Genomic DNA, 19,461 nt, shown 5'->3' with positions numbered 1-19,461 from the left:
TGGATGAATATTTAACTAAAAAAACCAGAGACCTAAATTTGCACTGCTATGTCAGTTGGCCAAACCTATGGTTCCTGTTTCATATCTGGGCGATTTGCATAATGACGGACCTGTTCTTTGCTAGTGGAGTAGAAATGATGAAAGTATTGCAAAAGCTGCATGACTAGCCGGAAGTTCCCTATGGATGACATCAAAAGGGAAGCAGATCCAGCAATACAAGTCATTATTTAAGATGACAGCTATTTCAAATTAATCCAAAATTATTATACATAATATTATGAGCAACTGCCTCCAAAGTTCTCATATCTTGATGACTAATTCTCTTCTATGCTGGCTTGGATCTTTTAAGTATCATTACATAATTAGTAATTAAATCACCTAAAATTCTCTCACAGTAGAATTTATGAAGAATTCCTCTCTGTCATAAATGATTTCTCCCTCCAACAAATGGTTAGACTTCCTACACGGTTAAACAACACTTTAGACCTCTTCCTCACCTCAAACCCAACTCTGGTCAAGCATGTAAACACTATGGCGGGATTGTCCGATCATGATATAGTACAAGTACACTCAAATGTTAAGCCAAGGTTCAATAAAATGAAACCCCGCCTAGTTCACTTATATAAAAAAGCAGACTGGTCAAAATTTCAGCAGTTCATAAAGTCAGAATCCCCTTCACTGTTTAAAGGTTAACATACGTTCTGTTGAAGACCTATGGTCAGAATTCAAAGAGGTTCTATCTGAAGGTACGAACCTATTCATTCCAACCAAGAGAATAGGCCCAAGACCCCAACTACCATGGATTACCCGAAGCATTAAACGTCAGATTAGGAAACGAAATAAGATGTTCCAAAAGGTCAAAAAAAAACACCAACCCAAAGGTCAAACAACATTACATAAATTTTAAAAATCTTGTCAGGAAAAATATCAAACAAGCCTATGACACTTACATAGATTATGTCCTGGAATGTCAAGATGATCCGGATAACCCACAAACAGGTCAAAACTTCTCTCATAACAAACATTTGTCCCTTGCCAAATATGCAAAGCAAGACTCCCAAGGCATTTCCCCTCTCCTAGAAAATGGTCAAATTCATATGGATGATAACAAGAGATCACAGAGTGATCTTGGCACCCACCTATGTGCCATTTTTGAATGTTCCTAAATTTCAAGACTTACTGACTAGCTCAAGGTCAAATTTCATTTCCGTACACAACACGTGGTCCAAATTCGAAAGCTGTAGCTTGAGAAATGTGAAAGTAGGTCACTAGATCAATTTCAAGGACAAAGTTCTTTGTACACAAAACTATGCATGTGCATCAAGTTTGAAGGCTGTAGTTTGAGAAATTTGAAAGTAGGTCACTAGGTCAATCTTAAGGTCACAGTTTATTTTGGTACAAAAAACTATGCAAGTGGTCCAAATTTGAAGGCTGTAGCTTGAGAAATGTGAAAGTAGGTCACTAGGTCAATGTCAAAGTTTGTTTCGGTACACAATCCTATGCATGTGGTCTAAATTTAAAGCCTGTAGCTACAGAAATGTGGAAGTAGGTCACTAGGTCAATCTTAAGGTCAAAGTTCATTTCGGTACACAAAACTACGCAAGTGGTCCAAATTTGAAGGCTGTAGCTCGAGAAATGTGAAAGTAGGTCACTAGGTCAAAATCAAGGTCAAATTTTATTTCGGAATACAGAACTATGCATGTGGTCCAAATCTGAAGCCTGTACCTTCAAAATGTGAAAGTAGGTCACTAGGTCAATGTAAAGGTCAAAGTTTGTTCAGTACACAAAACTATGCAAGTGGTCCAAATTTGAAGGCTGTAGCTTGAGAAATGTGAAAGTAGGTCACTAGGTCAAAATCAAGGTCAAATATTTTTCGGAACACAGAACTATGCATGTGGTCCAAATTTGAAGCCTGTACCTTCAAACGTGAAAGTAGGTCACTAGGTCAATGTATATTCAAAATTTGTTTCGGTACACAAAACTATGCATGTGGTCCAAATTTGAAGGCTGTAGCTTGAGAAATGTGAAAGTAGGTCACTAAGTCAAAATCAAGGTCAAATTTCATTTCGGAACACAAAACTATGCATGTGTCCAAATTTGAAGCCTGTACCTTCAAAAATGTGAAAGTAGGTCACTAGGTCAATGTCAAGGTCAAAGCTTTTTTCAGTGCTCAAAACTATGCATGTGGTCCAAATTTGAAGGCTGTAGCTACAGAAATGTGAAAGTAGGTCACTAGGTCAATACCAAGGTCAACTCATGTCAAGGTTCATCTTGCCACTCAAAACCATACATGCGGTCCAAATTTGAATGTTGTAGGTTACTGACAAGAAGATTTTAAAAGCTTTTCCCTATATAAGTCTATATGAACCATGTGACCCCCAGGGCGGGGCCATATTTGACCCTAGGGGGATATTTGAACAAACTTGGTAGAGAACCACTAGATGATGCTACATAACAAATATCAAAGCCCTAGGTTTTGTGGTTTGGGCAAGAAGATATTCAAAGTTTTTCCCTATATAAGTCTATGTAAACCATGTGACCCCCGGGGCGGGGCCATATTTGACCCTAGGAGGATAATTTGAAAAATCTTAGTAGAAGACCACTAGATGATGTCACATACAAAATATCAAAGCCCTAGGCCCTATGGTTTTTAACAAGAGGTTTTTCAATGTTTTTCCCTATATAAGTCTATATAAACCATGTGACCCCTGGGGCGGGGCCATATTAGACCCCAGGGAAATAATTTGAATCATCTTGGTAGAGGACCACTAGATGATGCTTCAGGACACATTTTATTTGACCGTTATTTCTCCTATTTGAAATTCTTTACATTTATAGTCACCAAATAAACCACAACTTTTGAATTAAATGCTTCTTTAAAATATTACGAATTTGTCGATGATCTATATTTAAAAATGTCATTTTTTTTATATCACTTGAAAATTCTGGATATACAGACATCCCAACTTTTTCTGAATGCCAAGTGGGAGTTTTTGCTTTCCACAGTGGGAGATTGAGGTGTTCAAGTGGGAGATTTTATACCGCGGTAATTATGTTCATGATAACGAAGCTTTTAACAAATCTAATGATAATATAAACTTATTTGCCCTTATAAAATCACTAGTCTTAAAAAAATTCACTTGTCTATATCTTATTATTCATGCATTTTTAATGTTTTGGAACAATAATACATGAAGCCTTCTGTGCAAAATTAAATAGTTATGGCACTTTAAGCACTATGTCTAAATTCAAAACACCACTGAGAATTAAACCTGCACTTTTATTTCTTTTGTTGGAAAGAAGACTCCCCAGGTGAATTTTACATGACAAACAGTACAGCTGTTAGAACTGTAAAAACAAAATGTATATAGCTAAAAGAATAAAAGTTCAAGGAATAGAAAATTTACTGTTTGATTCTCATCCCTGTCAACCAGTATTTAAAACCCCTGGCTCAAATACTTTTATTGATCAAACTTCTGTTATCCAAAATTGAATGTCCGGGTATTGTTACACTTTCGTAGATTTGCCTTAATCTCCAGTTAAAAGGATGTGTTTGACAAATTGTTATGATGCAAAGACAGTTTAACAGCATTTGATAGTAAGTGATATAAAAATTTACCATGACATTTCCTCTTATCAAAATGATTTAAGAGAAATGTTTTTTAAAACCTAGCAGGTTGACTCGGCGACCATCTACTTTCGATTTCAAAAAGTTACAGAAAAAGGTAAAGCCAGTATAATTTCTAATCTAAATTTGATTGAATTTAATTAGATATCTAATGTCTGGATTTTAATTTCAATTGTGACACATTAATCAACACCTGGCTTTGTTAAATCGTGTAATAAACAATAATCAGCACGGGTAGAATAAGGTGCGAAAATATCTGAAAGCTGTTGTTTACAGACTCCTCAGTAGTGATACAGTATCAGATAGGCGCAAAGAAGTGGATTATTTCATAATTTTTGTGGGTTTTTTTGTTGTTTTGTTGTTGTTTTTTTTAATCGGGAGATTGAGACTTCTGATCGGGGTGATCGGGTTTTACAACCAGAATCGGGAGAAACCCGATCGGGAGAGTTGGGATGTCTGGATATATCAAACAAGAGGACCATGATGGTCCTGAATCGCTCACCTATCCCCACATGACCCAGTGTTGAACTGAGTATGAAGTCGTTATTTCTATTATTTGACAAAGTGACCTAGTTTTTGAGCACATGTGACCTAGATATCATCAAGATAAAAAATTCTGACCAATTTTCATGAAGATCCATTGAAAAATATGACCTCTAGAGAGGTCACAAGGTTTTTCTATTATTTGACCTAATGACCTAGTTTTTGAAGGCATGTGACCCACTTTTAAACTTGACCTAGATATCATCAAGGTGAACATTCTCACCAATTTTCATGAAGATCTCCTGAAAAATATGGCCTCTAGAGAGGTCACAAGGTTTTTCTATTTTTAGACCTACTGACCTAGTTTTTGACTGCACGTGACCCAGTTTCGAATTTGACCTAGATATCATCAAGTTGAACACTCTGACCAATTTTCATGAAGATCTCTTGAAAAAATATGGCCTCTAGAGAGGTCACAAGGTTTTTCTATTTTTAGACCTACTGACCTAGTTATTGACGGCACGTGACCCAGTTTCGAACTTGACCTAGATATCATCAAGGTGAACATTCTGACCAATTTTCATGAAGATCTTGTGAAAAATATGGCCTCTAGAGAGGTCACAAGGTTTTTCTATTTTTAGACCTACTGACCTAGTTTTTGACCCTACGTGACCCAGTTTCGAACTTGACCTAGATATCATCAAGGTGAACATTCTGACCAATTTTCATGAAGATCCATTGAGAAATATGGCCTCTAGAGAGGTAACAAGGTTTTTCTATTTTTAGACCTACTGACCTAGTTTTTGACCCCACGTGACCCAGTTTCGAACTTGACCTAGATATCATCAAGGTGAACATTCTGACCAATTTTCATGAAGATCTTGTGAAATATATGGCCTCTAGAGAGGTCACAAGGTTTTTCTATTTTTAGACCTACTTACCTAGATTTTGACCCCACGTGACCCAGTTTCGAACTTGACCTAGATATCATCAAGGTGAACATTCTGACCAATTTTCATGAAGATTTTGTGAAATATATGGTCTCTAGAGAGGTCACAAGGTTTTTCTATTTTTAGACCTACTGACCTAGTTTTTGACCGCACGTGACCCAGTTTCGAACTTGACCTAGATATCATCAAGGTGAACATTCTGACCAATTTTCATGAAGATCTTGTGAAAAATATGGCCTCTAGAGAGGTCACAAGGTTTTTCTATTTTTAGACCTACTGACCTAGTTTTTGACCGCACGTGACCCAGTTTCGAACTTGACCTAGATATCATCAAGGTGAACATTCTGACCATCTTTCATAAAGATCCCATGAAAAATGTGACCTCAAGAGTGGTCACAAGCAAAAGTTTACGCACGCACGGACGCACGGACGACGGACGCTGCGTGATCACAAAAGCTCACCTTGTCACTTTGTGACAGGTGAGCTAAAAATTAAGCATTTAAATCGAATTGTTGTTGGTTATTTGGTGACTGTGTATGTAAAGAATTTCAAATAGGAGAAATAACATCAAATCACGGTGGCTAGTCAAAACGGTGGCTGTATTTCCAGCCACAAGGTACCTGTGGACAGGACTCCAATAACTGGATCATACTTTGTCCACTGTTGGGGGCAAGACAGTCACATCTCTAAAGGTTGTACAGATCTACTTTCCGTATGCTAGTATTGGCAAGTTGACTGCCTACTAGTCCAACTAATTTGATGCGATCCTAGGAAATATTGAGATGTTTTCATAATGGGCAATATCCCCACTACTGGTTTCCCAGTAAACTTAAGTTTCCAAACTTCAGCATTTCCTGATTGCTTAAAAATAGCTCAGGTTGCCCCTGTTCACAAGAAAAATAGTACACTTGATAAAGGCAACTATAGGCCTGTTAGTATACTACCAATTATGTCTAAAATCTTTGAAAGGTCAATTAATACCCAGCTAATGGAATTTTTTAACAGACATTTTAATTCATACCTACCTGCTTTTAGGCCAGGTTATGGTTGTCAAAGTACCCTCCTTAAAATAACTGAGGACTGGAAAAGATCACTAGATGATAATAAGTATGTTGCTGCAATTTTAATGGACCTGTCAAAAGCCTTTGACTGCCTCCCCCATGACCTTTTACTCATGAAACTTAGCTGTTATGGTGTCTCGGATGAAGCACTAGGTTTGCTATCAAACTATCTTAGTAACAGAAAACAATGTGTCAAACTTGGTTCACATCTAAGTACTTTCAAAGATATTTATAAAGGTGTTCCTCAAGGTTCCATTCTAGGTCCCGTACTTTTTAATATTTTCATCAATGATATTTTTGATTTCGTCCATAAGTGTGACTTGTATAATTATGCGGATGATAACACCCTTTCCTGCAGTGACACAAATATAGAAAACGTTGTTAACTCTTTGGAGTCAGATAGTCAATCTTTAATAAAATGGTTCTCAGACAACCATATGAAAGCCAATCCAGATAAATTTCAGGCAATTGCCATTGGTAAAAAAACAAAAGATCAAAACATAACTTTTAACTTAAATGGAAGTACCATTTCCTGTGATGACGATGTTAAACTTTTAGGGGTAACTTTTGACTTCAAACAAAAATTTGACACCCACATTTCTAACATCTGTAAAAAGGCTTCAAGGCAGTTAAATGTTTTAAAGAGAATTGGGAAACACTTATGTAAACTAGGCAAATTAAATATCTATTACTCTTTCATTTTATCAAATTTTAACTATTGCCCCCTTACTTGGCATTTTTGTGGTGAAGTATATACTAAAAAACTAGAAAAGATCCAGGAAAGAGCGCTGCGCTTCATCTATGATGATTATATATCTGATTATGATTTACTTCTAACCAAATCCAAACTTCCAACGTTAAAATTATGAAGAATTAGAACCATGGCACTAGAAATTCACAAAATTATTCATAAACAAGGACCGCCCTATTTACATGACTTGGTTACTATTAAAAACTCACTCTTTCAATTTTAGGTACACAAATGTAGCTAATATTCCTCAGGTAAGAACAACCAGTTATGGTAGCAACTCTTTCCGGTCCTATGCACCTAAACTCTGGAACTCATTGCCACAACACCTTAGGGATGAGGTCAATTACAATAACTTTAAAAATTTGATTGGTGCATGGAACGGAGAGAGCTGCTCATGTTCATTTTCCCAGTAAACCTGCATTGCCTTAGCTTGTGTTAGTCTGCTTTATTTATTATTTTTAACTATGTCTGAGTCTTAATTTCTAGTCTTTCGATGTTTATCTGTTCTCTAATTTTGAATTATTATGTGCTCTTAGGCTGTTTGTTGTGTATGCTTTATATTCTTAGTTGCAAAAAGCATGTACTTTATTTTAAGCTTTTTATCCATTTCTGTCATTGCATGTGCATGTGCTTAGATATTTTGAGTTTAGTTATTTATTATTCAGATTAGTAATTTATTATATAGATAAAGTATATTTTATTTATTTACTTAACCAATGAATTAGAAATTTTATTTCCATACTCTTAAACAAATAGTACTCTTCTGTGCTTACTACCTTTGTCTTTCGAGATGTACTGTCTTTCAGCTCTTAATTTATATCAATTTATGATAGATTTTATATATGTAAAATGTGTAATTTAACATGTTGATTTCTATGTATGAATATGTCGGTCAAAAGCTATACATAGCTTATGTTTTATAATGTTATTTTATCTACCGACAATAAATAAATATTGACTTGACTTGACTTGACTTGTTTCCGTACCGAAATCGCTATTTTTTGCCAGTAACTTTCAAACAAAACATAGAAAAAAACATAAAATTTTCAAAGAAAACAGCTAGGTTCTTCGTTAATACCATGCAGAACTCGTATTACAGTTGCGTTCATAACACAAAATGTAGATGAGGCCTCAAAGGGGGCAATTATTTCCATAAATATCTCGGTTAGTCCGAGTAGTTTTCCGGACCTTCCATTGTAACAGTTGTAACCTTTCTCTAAAAGCAAACATTTCCGATTTCGTTATATATACTCAAAATTAAAACATAATTCTAAGGTGTGATGATGATTTGAAAAGTATATATCAAGAATTTAACAAATACTAGACTTATAATACGCTCATTACAGCTATGTCTAACTACGTTTGAATAACGTTTGCAACGTCACGCCAAAAATGAAGGGACGTATTGAGCGGACTGGTAATATTATAAAAAAGAAATTACCATAAGAAGTTTTGATATAATTAACAACTTTAAAAAAAAGAAAGAAAAAAAGAACACGACCGGTCTCAAAACTGGTAGTCTAACGCCCTGATCACTCAAGCATGGACACTGCTGCTAAACATTTGATTGATAGAAGGTACCATAGGTAAATTCCTGTCTATTTTGGTTCCTATTTTTAATTGATGATTTAATGCCGTGGTATAGTGAATTTCTGACCTTCATTGTTTTATTTTAAATATATTACTATCTGAATGTTTTTACTGTATCGTCTGGAAATGGGTGCATCAGGTGACTGATTTTACCTTCAAAGGGGCTCAATTTCTGCGCATGCGCAGTCACTGGAATTCCCATGCAGTTGACAATCTCTTGTGTAAACATTACATCGAAGTAAGTTAAACAACCTGGATATTCAAATAATAAATAAGTTCGGTAAAGCTAGGTTTTCGCTGCTAAGTAAAGGCAACAAAGGTCTAGATGATATGAAATTGTTACCCAGATGCTTTACGACGGCGTAAAGTCTATATAGCACGAAATATAAAAGGTCTGGAAAACTACTTGGGTCCGGAAACTACTGGGAAACCAGTGTCACAAATATAAAACAAATTATTATCAGAACGTCGAATTATTTTGACTAACTGCCTACTATAGCAGATAATATACAGTAAGTCATTGTTTAGATTAAAATGAATGCATTAACTTATATAATTATATAAAGCAAATACAAACTGATCGATAGAGTAGAAAAAAAAGAAAAATTCATCTTATTGGACTAACTCACCCAGAGCTATGCAAAATGGCGCCGGAATAAATATTATTTTAAGTAACAAGTTGGGTTTTCCGATTCCAAAAAATCTAAAAATAGAACGCTAAATAAAGAGTCGGAAAGAGAAGAAATAGAGTTCATTTACGCGAAATGGACAGAAGGAGAGGAAATAGAGTTCATGCGAAATGGACAGCGGTCTGGTCTATACTTTCTATAAAACAAATATCAAACAGGGAATGCCATGTACCAAAAACGCAGCCTCCAAAAATGAAACCAACAGCATGCAGACGTGCACACCACAAACACACACACACCCTCCCTTTAACATTGATAACAAGTTTATCACTGGGTCGAAGTCACAAGGACCTAGTAAATGAAATTGGTTTCCGACCAATAACTAGAACGCTTTGGGCTAGAGTCTTAAAATTTTATATGGAGGTTGGACACCAGTAGTTCAAAACACAAAACGCCAAGAATTGTTCAATACCATTGCCTCTAAAGTTAAGACTGGCGTTCCCATGGGAAAAGCAGTAGAAAATCGCAATCATGTTTTGCATAGAATCTTATGTAATGACCCCTACCCCCACTTGTCCAGTTATGTAGACTATGCCAAAACCAGCCAAGCCTTTCCTTTTTAAAAGGAAACTTTATTTTATTTTTCATTACTGTTCTAGAATGCAGGAAATCAAGTCTGAAGTGGTCACAGTTTCTATGAGCGCATTCGGCATACAAACCCGTGTAACTCTGACTAGATCACCCGAGTTCACCTGAGTGACACGAGTAACAATTGTAGCCCGAACGCTTTATCGAGTAACTGAAAATGATGGAGAACGTTACCTATATGCTAACAGTTCAAAAGCTTCTGAGCTGTAACAATAATAAAGAATGTTGCTTCTTTTGACACATAATGACTTCATTTTCCAGAATAAACAGCTGATCAGACGGGACAGTATCCCTCGTATCAGAAATTGTGTTGAATTAGTGGTCTATATGTATATGTTTTATGTATGCGGTATAGTGCTGTTAGTTGATTGCATTGTCGCTGCGTGTATCTTAAATAATGTTTGCATTTTCAATGACAATGAAATAAATGATTTTTTTGTGAAGAACCTAATATAGATATGTTTGATGACCATAATGAGGACAGACAGTCTGGTCTCGTTGTTAGGGATGAACTGGTACGACTTCTGTCAGAGTGAAAGATCAGCCTGGATTATTATCAATCGAATTTCCAGATTCTGGGATCAAGTAACACTTAGAAAAAATGTTCAGCCCATAATGTTTATTAGACTAGAAATTTCTATTTTATGTTAATTTATCCTTTAATTCATTTCCGAAGCAAAATCTACAACTTATATTAATCCTCTTATGTCTAAACATGACTCTACTACCCCGAACCATTTCAAATACAAGAAACGCGGCAATGCCACGAAACCAGGTTTTCAACACTTTTCATAAGAATAAACAAGAGTGCCAGAATGTCACAATATACGCCCATCACAGCAAATTTCTTTACTCTAGCACCTGTATTTGCAGATGTAATTTTAATTTTGTGGTTGTTTAGTAATCATTGTAATTCTTTTGTTTTTCTAAGTCCACAAAAAAACTCCTTACCAGGTAGAGATACCTTAAAATACACCTAAAATTAGAAAGTAACAACTATGTTGTACCACAGAAAAGTGGTCTTGGTTTTTCCCTACGGTCAGTTATAAAAAAGTTACAATATAAGTTATTTATAGTAACAACTAAGGGAAGTTAATCTTAAAAAAAAAAAAAAAAAAATGTAAGTCCACACAGGAATCCTTACCAGGTAGAGATTGGTCAAAATACACCTCAAAATTGGATGTAACATGCATGTTGTACTACAGAAAAGTGGTCTCGATTTTTCCCTACGTCTAGTAATGAAAAAGTTACAATATAAGCTATTTATAGTAACAACAAAGGGAAGTAATTCTAAAGAAGGGAACTGCGCAAGACACTTCGTCTCATGATTGGTGTATAATTGTGCCAAGTTACATCAAAATCCCTCTATGCATGAAGAAGATATGCTCCGGACAAAGTTTTCATTCTTGTATCCTTTGACCTCTAAGTGTGACCTTGACCTTAGACCTAGGGACCTGGTTCTTGCGCATGACACTCCGTCTCATGATGGTGAACAATTGTGCCAACTTTCATCAAAATCCCTCCATGCATGTAAAGATATGCTAACCCTAACCCTAACCTAACCCTAACCCTATTTTTAGTAACAATGACCTTGACCTTGATCCCAGAAACCCCAAAATCAATCCCAAGCTACAACAAGTTTTCTATACACCAAGTTCCATCATGATAGCTCATTCCTAAGTTAAGTTATTGACTGGAAACCCTTTTTCTATTTTAAGTAACAGTGACCTTGACCTTGACCCCAGAAACCCCAAAATCAATCCCAGCCTTTGTCTTGATATAAGCTACATACATACCAAGTTTTATCCAAATATCTTTACCGAAACAAAAGTTATTGACTGGAAACCCTTTTTCTATTTTAAGTAACAGTGACCTTGACCTTGACCCCAGAAACCCCAAAATTAATCTCAGACTTTGTCTTGATATAAGCTACATACATACCAAGTTTTATTCAAATATCTTTACCGAAACAAAAGTTATTGACCGGAAACCCCAGTTTGAAGCCGCCGCCGCCGCCCAGCCCGCCCGACCGACATCTACCCCAATCTAATAACTCAGGTTTTCATTGAAAACCTGGTTAAAAAAGGGTGTTTGGTATAATCATTTCTTTTTTCATTGTTGTGACTGAAACTCATTTAAGGAAACAGTGGAGGCCCTGATCACATGATCTGTTTTGCGGTGTTCAACTAAGTCTGCACTGTTTGCCAAGACCCATGTATAGGACACTGGCCATAATCATCACTCTCATGTGACTCTGGACGGTAACCATTGACACGCAGGTCACGGTGAGAGAATCCACTTTCCACATTTTAGCTGAATGCCAGGGAAAGTTGTTGATACATTTACCATTTTCAACTACTTTTTTATATCTTGACATGGGATCGAATCCGCAACCTTTAGCTAGGGACGTTGATCTATCACTTAGCCATGTCGATTGAAAAAAGTTCAACTCTGCTGTCTCTATTCCCACATGCTAATGAATTTCTTTTTTTTTGAATGAAAATGTCTGTGTTTAAAATGACATAACTGAATTCACCATGCTCACAAATAGCACATAACAAACAGTATGCTTTTTTTTTCAAACTGTGTACGTAGTACAGCCATGAAATGTGCTAAATGCTAGTTTGACTTTTAAAAGACCAAGTACCAGTTCTAGATGTTGTTCAGTTGGGTCCAACACCATTTCCTACAATCTTATATTGCCATATATGACTGACAGTCACTAATGGTAACAAATGTTCACTCTCCCTGGCAAGCTTAGCAAACTAAGTGCACTTTCTTAAGGAACTGACAACTCTACATCCGCATGAACTTAGGTAGACTGCAAAAGCCATGGAAGGAATTTCTTCGCTAACCGGATCAAACCCGTGACCTTTAGACTGGCTGTACAGTTCATCAACTACTGAGATAACTAGACAACAGTACCATATGTGTCTGTTGAAGGTTTGTCGACAAGTAGGGAGGTTGAATTTTTTACTTGTAACTTCAACATCAATGCGTGGCTTCTTTTGTGGATTATTTGTCCTTATCACCCATTATGTGTTTTTAAGTCTAGATGTTATTCTCAAAGTTGTCCCTTGTGAACCTAGAAAGAAAACTTACACGCTTTAAGAATCAGAACGAGAACCCTCGAAATATGCTTGACATGGATGTTGCTGTAAGAAGCAGATTTCTCAACCTCTGTCCTATTCAGCAGTATTTACGGGGGGGGGGGGGGGGGGGGGGTCATGACAAAAGAGCATTTCAACGTTACTCTGCATTTAGAAGAAAGTAAAAGGTTTTAAAAGAACAATGACAGTACGCTCCACTATTCGAAGGCAATTGTCGGTATAAATGAATTTCGGTTCTAGAATTGAAATAATGATTCAAGGAATATTTGACTTGATTCTATAATCTAGCTTTAAAACTCTGAATAGTTTTCAACCCAGTACCGCCCTTAGTTTTGGCAAGAGCAACTTGACTACAAAAAAAAGGGAATAATTTTGCCAAAATTAAAGCAAATGTTATGGGACTTGATGTTTTTACCTTACTTTACAATCCTGAAGGCATGTGAGAAATTTCAACCCAATGCCCCCATTACTTTTGGAGATAGCAACTTGCATGCAAACCCAACAATATCTATGCACAAGAAAGAGGGCATAACTTGTCCAAAATGAAGGTTATGGAAATTGATGCTAAATTTGACCTTCCTTTACAACACTGGAGACATGTATGGAAGTTTCAATCCAATATCTGCATTTGTTTCCGAGCTAGTAACTTGCATGCAAAATTTAAACAGCTTTTTCTAAGTTTAAACAGGGGGCATAACCTGGCCAAAGTTCAAGTAAGAGTTATGGAAGTTGCTATGTCCTTTGCAGCATGGAAGACATGTGTGAAGTTTCAACCCAGTATCTGCATTAGTTTAAAAAATACAACTTGCATGCAAAACTTTAACCCCAAAAAGCGGTCTGACTCAGGTAGTTATGAGGCTTGTGATATGTTGATATGACCTTAATTTACATAGTACCCGAAGAAATATGTGAAGTTTTAACCAAACATCTGCATTAGTTTTGTTATACTAACTTGCATGTAAAACTTAAAACTGCATTTTCTAAATCCAAAAGGGGCATAATTTTGTCAAAATTCATATTAGAGTAATGGGACTTGATCATCTGTGGTTAGTTATACATGTATATCTTGACCTTAAGATGTAAAATTAGGTTTCAAAGCAATATGTCTATAAATGAGACCCATAATTTACATTAGATTCGATCAAGAGATATCTAACTTGGTTATTTTGGTAGATCTGATGAGTTGAAAGACTTGTTTGAAGTTTCAATTCAATATCATCTGCTTTTATTGAGATAAAGCCTTGATAGCAATTGCACCCAAAACTTTACAAGTTACCAACGACGCCATGTTTAAAGTGTTAATGCATTCGGATGCGATCACCCGCCTTTCCCAGCTTCAGGAGGTGGGTAGAATTCGGGTGACACAACTACCATCGCCCGGGTTACACGAGTTATACTCGAGTAATACCCAGGGTGACTCGGGTTAGCTCGAGTATGTATGCCGAACGCGCCCTATGTATTTATTGATTCTGCTAAACTCCATTTCCGTGTATTACCGCAACTGCGCGTCAGTGCGAAAAAAAAGGTAACAGATAATTGACAAGAGTTAATAAAAATATGATAGGTGTTAAAAGATTGCAGCAGATGAGTTAAAAGGTTACAAACAATGTTTCAGCTATGGTTTGTAGTAGGAGTGCTGGGTCTGATTGAATCTATCAAGATCAGGTAGCATAAAATCATATGAAAGAAGGTTGTTCCGTATCACCACCATATAAGGGGAAAAAATGAAATAATTGGCAGAGGTATGGACCTGTCTGTATGATAGGGGATGCATATGGCGAGTCACTCTCATGACGGCAATGGGACTTCAACTAAACGGTTAACATTTTTTTTTAAAAGTAGTATTTTCTAAGTTCGTCTATCTTCTAAGGTCTTCTACCAAAGTTCGTTTCTCATAGAGGTTACACTGTCCTAATAGACATTGTCGGCATAAGCTAATGTGGACAATGAACTATGAATGTGCACTCAATCCTTAGGTCCTCTCAAGATAAACTTGTTTTTGCAATTTTTCTGTAATTAACTTTTTCATAACCTACGGAACATCAATCAAATTTATAAGAATCTATATAAGGGGTCCTTTGCAAGCATAGAACATAAACAGACCCTGTTTCTTATACTAGTCTGTTCATAAAATGTAATGAAATGTGCAACAACTTAAATGTATGATCTTATAGTAATGTCCTGGTAAGACAATTAGAAGAGTTACTTTTATCAAGCTTGAGTAATTTTTCTATCAAGAGCTCTCTAAATATATATTGAGAATAACTTTCCTTTAAAATAGTTTTAATCTACAAAAACTTCCATTTATTACGCTTTCCCACTTCATTGGATACATATTGTTTCTGCCTTCGTCAGGCCTTAAAAATAGGTTTGTTTCTGGTTACAGCTCAAAAAAAAGTATGGGTCGGTAGGTTTTTTTCTCTTTTTTTTAATATGGGACATGAAGCTCGGTTGCATACGTGTACCAATTGCTCATTATTGCTTTACATTAATAAATATAGATAAATGTATTAGAACTAGGTTCACCAAGGAAAGTTAGGAAAGCACAGAATAAATTTCCAAAATTAACTAAAGTAAAAAAAAATATCATGCACATACTGTTATGCAAAATTTGTAGTCCTGTTTGGCGCCATAGAACTCATACTGTGTTGGTGTGCCGTAAACCCCCCAAAAAATAAATAAATAACATACTGTGAAAAGGGGGAATTTTCATTGCCTTCAAAGAATAAAATACCATGTAAGAACTATAACATGTATAACTTTCATTAAAGCTGTTTCCTTTTCTCAACATACTACTGGTAACTGCAATATCATGTCAAGATCAGCTTTTCTGGGGTCAAGCTATACTGTTATTAACGCAACTTCCACAAACTTTATCTAAAACAAGTACATTTATCATTACAATTTTTTTTTAATCAATTTATATTTTAGTTGCCTAAAAGCGGGTGGGGTTTGGTGCCTTTGCATTATTTTATTATCGAAAAATGCTTCAAAACAAGTGCTGATTTTGCAACAGTGATCATATTTTCTTAAATGCAGACTTTTATATGGCTTTCTATTTAGATTGTACCAGAAAAATCTTGTAAGAAATGCTAAAGTTGTCCGAAAATCACGGTCGCGAAAACGGGTGACAAATATGGAAAACGAAAGTAAACATTTAAAATCCTTGATGAAATACCTGTTTTGAATTTCTTTTTTCACCATACTTATAATTTCTGCTTATTTAAAGCATTTAATTTGTTTTGGACCAAACACAGCCTCGGCAATGATAATAAATTTTCTGTAGACCTTAACGATTGACCGGCTTATGTAATCGTATCAAGCAAACAAAATAATGATTTTAATTATCCAACTTGTTGTTCTATTTAGATAATTTTTATTTTTAAGTAGGCAAGACATATAGGAGAGATCGTGTTTGTATATAAATCCCTTGTATTTTCTATTTTTAGAACTGATAAGAAAATATCAGGTGGGCAGACGCCGAGCGTCCATGTTTTTTTTGTAAACAGTAATGTTTTTCTAACGGCTTAAACATAAGTTGCATATCGCTAATTAACAAGTGGTGTAAACGCGATATCTAAAGTTGCATTGTTTATCAATTAACTTTTACACATTGATAATGACAGGGATTATTGTTCTGAACAATACTGGAATCGACTGGGATTTTGATTGACATGGGGCAGAACTTTCTAACTCGGGACGCATCAAAGAATATTTCAGCCGATATTCGGCTCGTTCCCACGACGCTTCGCGGCACTCCTCTGACAGATAACGGGTCGGTTATTTTTTCATTTTTTTTTCGAGGGGTCCTTAAAAAAGTTACGGTCGGTGGTAAAAAAAGACGGTCGGTCGGGAAACCAGAAACAAACCTATTTTTTAGGTCTCATTTGTACGTCCGCCCGTCTGTCCGTCCGCATTTAGCTTGATGGCTCATCTCGAAACCCTCTTGTCGGATATCTTCAAACAACTGATATGAATGAAGTCCTGTGCATATCATTGGATTATTTTGATTTTGTGGAGTTAGGTCCCCATAAAGGTTACTTTTTAATAAAGTTTGTTTGATCTATTTTATGACTGATGTGCCTGGAATGCAATGATCCGTATCAATCCTAGTTGTGGATATATTACAGGCTTTATGATTGAATGAGTTTGCACTGAATAATATCCCCTTTAGTATTATACATAACGTCAGAGATAGATTTTTTCTGTACTTCATGTCGAAACCTTCTGCCCAGATTTAATTGAAGCTTAAATTCACAAGACGGAACTAACTGTGCATATCGTTGGCATGTCCCGTTCTATATTTTGCCGAGTCCTTCGAATTTACAAATAAATTCTTCATACCGCCATTTATAATTTTCTTAGTATTCAGTACACGTTTGTCTGTAGGTTCCAGTAAGTTAACATTAAGTTCCGACGAGCATTTTAATGCTTTAGAGATTTTCGAGAAGAAAAGGTAAACAATTAGACGATAATTTGTTTAGGCACTTTAAGCACATTATATTAGTCACTGAAAATGAAATGTACTGGTTCTACAAGTCTCATCCACCAGGTGAACAAGTTTTGATAGTTTCAAAACGCACTAGCTTAAAAAATGAACTTCAGTTTCAGTTTTTATAATTACATGATATCTTGTCAAAATATAGTATGCACTGTTTAAGGGTGTAACTTATTCCTGTGTTAATACAACGAAAACATAATCTATCTTTGTATTTTCCGCGAAAATCTCAAAATTTTCATAAATGCAACATATGGTCAAAATCAAATTGACTACAGATCATATTTAGTCGGCCTAGTTTCATCCAAACAAACACTACGACCTTGTTCATGTTTTTGTTTGCAAAAAGAAACATATATAGGCAGCTGTCTATAATTCAATAGCAGGTTTTAAATTTCAAATGTTACAGTAATAGCAATTAGCAGTTAATGAACTAAAATGTATCGAGATATGCATTGTTTAGAAATATTGACTCTCAGGAACTTACCTGCATCATTTAGCGAATTAGACAGCATCTTTCAATTTAAGGACAATCCATGGTTGCTAGCGGCAACGATACCGTAAATGTAATGTTATCCGCAATCTTTTCTACACATCTACCAAAGATAAAGAATGATGGACGTGCTAATGTAGCGCATTTTGCAAAATGCTTAGTCTAGTACTTTCGTATGTAAATAATCAGCCAATGTACCACAATATTGTCGCTTTGTTACATTACTATCCAATATTCCGAGTGGACGCGAAAACAACAACAACAACAACAACAAAAATCATGCAGTCTCAATAGTCAAAAGTCACTTTTCTTTTTCTCTAAACAAAATAATTGCTCGCGTGTTCTCCATAACGATTTTGTATAAAACATTACATCTGAAATAATTTGTCCTCAACTTCTTATTAATTTGGGGAAGTTGGCAGTTACTTGCTGAGAACAAGTGAACTTGTACTGGTAAACATGAACATTGTTTACGTCAACTTCTCGTCGTTATATAACTGAACTGCTGCGCCTAACCCAAACCAAACAAATAAATGAATAAATTTATCTTGAAACGCCCCCTAGATAGCCCTAACTCAATAGTCATAGTCATACTTCACATAAACTGACAATGTCTAATGTGAATAATTATTTTTACTCAGCGGATGTCTCTACGTTAGACATTTTCAATTTTATCAATATTATACAGGATGTAAGGGGACTAGACAGATGAAGAGTATTCCAACTGCGGTCTTACAAGAGTCTTGTAGGCAAGATGCTTGATCTTCTCATGTTTTGGTGATGATGTTCCTATTCTACTTATGTGTTTGTTCCAAGAGAGGTCATCAGAGTTATCAAGGCCTAGGTATTTTGCATCCTGAACTGTTTCTAAAGTATGTCCATGAAGTACGTTTTTGTATATACTGTAGTTAAACTTCATTTTTCTCTTATTTCTAGAAATGTTTATGACAGTACATTTACTTGGGCCGAACACCATTTCAAACTTCTCTTCTCATTTTTCCAGCTTTAAATTAGGTTTTCTTGTAGAATATGGGAATCTTGAGGGCTATGAATAGTAGCCAAACGAATTTGGTATTTGAGTGTTTCGAAGAGGTCATTTATATATAATGAAGATAGTAACGGCCCAGGTACAGACCGCTGTGGTAATCCAGATGTAACAGATACTTGAGTTGATAGTCCACCTTCAAGACTAACTGACTATTTGCGACCTATAAGAAAAGATTAAATCCATAATAAAGTAGGGTTGTTGGTGCCATGCCCTTGCCGTTTATATGGAAGTTTTAGATGACTGACTTTGCAAAAATGTAAAAGAACTAGATCAGTTTGATAACCTTTTCGTGAGGTTTTTCTCAATGTTATTAACAAGCTGTAGTAGCTGAGTCTCACAGGAGCTACGTTATTAAAAAGAGAATAGACTGTCAAGTCTCCAAAGCTACTCAATTCGTGACAGTTGTGATAAAAAATGAGTGCAAAACCATAAATTGGCCTTAAATGCCTACATCCTTTTAAAAAGGGGACAAACATTTGCTGATGTCCATATTTTGAGTACGTGAAATTAAGGATTTTTGGAAAATAACTTTTATAATTGGAGTTATCTCATTTCGAAGTTCTTTAAGGACA

The sequence above is a fragment of the Mercenaria mercenaria genome, unplaced genomic scaffold (assembly GCF_021730395.1).
Source record: "Mercenaria mercenaria strain notata unplaced genomic scaffold, MADL_Memer_1 contig_692, whole genome shotgun sequence".
NCBI lineage: Eukaryota > Metazoa > Mollusca > Bivalvia > Venerida > Veneridae > Mercenaria > Mercenaria mercenaria.
Note: the sequence above shows the minus strand (reverse complement) of the source record.